At 42.0% G+C, this 2314-nt stretch overlaps 1 pseudogene; it reads left to right on the forward strand.

Moving 5' to 3' along the window:
- Positions 1 to 678: 678 nt before the first annotated feature.
- On the forward strand, positions 679 to 1982 carry LOC121037654 (asparagine synthetase [glutamine-hydrolyzing]-like; annotated as a pseudogene).
- The last annotated feature ends 332 nt before the right edge of the window (positions 1983 to 2314 follow it).

Below are 2314 nucleotides of genomic sequence, written 5' to 3' on the forward strand. Positions count from 1 at the left end.
CAGCCAGGTCACGATCTCGCGGTCTGTGAGTTCGAGCCCCGCATCAGGCTCTGGGCTGATGGCTCAGAGCCTGGAGCCTGTTTCCGATTCTGTGTCTCCCTCTCTCTCTGCCCCTCCCCCGTTCATGCTCTGTCTCTCTCTGTCCCAAAAATAAATAAACGTTGAAAAAAAAATTAAAAAAAAAATCACGATAGAAGACGGATTTTTGGCTATTTGTTTAGAAGCTAAAGGTCTTGTTAACTTGAAGCGTATCACAACTCCTTTATCAAAATGGAACCTTAAAAAAAAAAAAGTGGAGACTTTTCTTCTGGTACACTATCAAATTCTTGATTTAAAGCCAAGTGACAAAGTTGCATCTGTGGAAATGATTCACTATCATCACTGCAGAGATGAACATCTGCTTGCCCTTTGTAACAGTGTAGAGAAACTATTCCCAGGTCTTGACACAGGAACTGCTAAGAGAAGGTGAAGAGAACTGGAGACAGCAAGTATAGGCCACTCTTTCAAGGACTTTTGCTATAAACGACAGGGAAAGGTGGAAGATGAGAGACAGTACAGTGTGTGTGGATGTACATATGCTATAAATGATCCAGTAGAGAGGAGAAAAACTGATGATGCAAGAGACAAGGGGAACAATCCTTAAAACCAAAACTCAAGGCAAACCTGTTGTGATTCCATTGTGACAAAGTAAGTAATGTTTCCTGGGGAAGCAGATTTAGTCATGTTCTTTTTTCCTCTTCATATACATGTCTACTTTTTTTTTTTTTTTTTTGGATCCTTTTTAACAGTGCTATTAAGAAACACTGGATGACAGAAGGACTGGATGCCTTTTATCAGGGGGCTTGGATTCCAGCTGAGTTGCTGTCACCCTATTGAAGCAGCTAAAAGAGGCTCTGGGACAGTATGTTCTCAGACATTTGCAACTGGCAGGGAGAAAGTCCCCATTTACTGGCTGCTGGAAAGGTAGCAGATCACATTGGGAGTGAACATCATGAAGTCCTTTTTAACTGTGAGGAACGCATTCAGGTATTGAATGAAGTCATATTTTCCTTGGAAACTTATGACCTTACAACAGTTAACACTCCAGTAGATATGTATTTAATTTCCAAGTACATTTAGAAGAACACGGCATGGTAATCTTCTCTGGAGAAGGTTCTGATGTACTTCCACAGGATTACATATATTTTCACGAAAACTTCTTTTAAAAAAGCCAATGGTAGAGAGAGAAACTTCTGAAAGAACTCTGTTTGTTTGATGTTCTCCACACAGATCAAACTACTGCTGCCCATGGACTTGAACTGAGAGTCCCATTCCTGGATCATTGATTTTCTTCCCATTACTTGTCTCTGGTACCAGCAAAGAATGGAATAGAGAGAGAGAGAAAAAGAGAGAGTATTTGAAGACTCTAGTCTTCAATCTGGAGAGAATCTGTTGGGGTGCCTGGGTGGCTCAGTTGGTTAAGCATCTGACTCTTGATTTTAGTTCAGGTCATGATCTCATGGTTTGTGGGATTGAGCCCCCAGTTGGGCTCTATGCTGACAGAGCAGAGCCTGCTTAAGATTCTCTCTCTCTCGGGGCGCCTGGGTGGCTCAGTTGGTTGAGCAACTGACTTCAGCTCACGTCATGATCTCATAGTTTGTGAATTCGAGCCCCACGTCGGGCTCTGTGGTGACAGCTCAGAGCCTGGAGTCTGCTTCAGATTCTGTGTCTCCCTCTCTCTCTGCCCCTCCCACGCTCATGCTCTGTCTCTCTCTGTCTCAGAAATAAATAAACGTTAAAAAATTTTTTTAAAAAGGAAAAAAAGATTCTCTCTCTCCCTCTCTATGATCCCCATCCTGCTCACACACTCTCTCTCTCAAAATAAGTAAACTTTAAAAAAAAAGAGAGAGATTATCTGGTGACCAATAGAAGCCTTCAATGATGGTATAACCTCAGTTAATAGTTTCTGGTTTATGATTTTACAGGAACATATTGAACACTAGGCTCATGATACACTGACAGTAACTGCAAGACAAACATTTCCCTCAGTACTCCTCAAACCTACAAAGGCAATTACTACCATTAATATTTGAATGCTGCTACCCAGGCCAGGCTGACTGGCTGACCGATTACTGGATGCCCAACTGGATCAATGCCACTACCCTTCTGCCTGCACTCTGACCCATTACAAGTCAGCTACCAAAGGTTAGGCACTCTCTAAAAGAGAAACTGAAAGTAAACGTTCCTCTTTCTTGTGAAGGGTAGTGGGATTGTTTGGTAGGACCAAACATCCATATGTACTTGGACATGAAAAAACAACCCTCTCAAATCTAAA

The sequence above is a fragment of the Herpailurus yagouaroundi genome, unplaced genomic scaffold, assembly GCF_014898765.1.
Source record: "Herpailurus yagouaroundi ecotype Mexico unplaced genomic scaffold, PumYag 164, whole genome shotgun sequence".
NCBI lineage: Eukaryota > Metazoa > Chordata > Mammalia > Carnivora > Felidae > Herpailurus > Herpailurus yagouaroundi.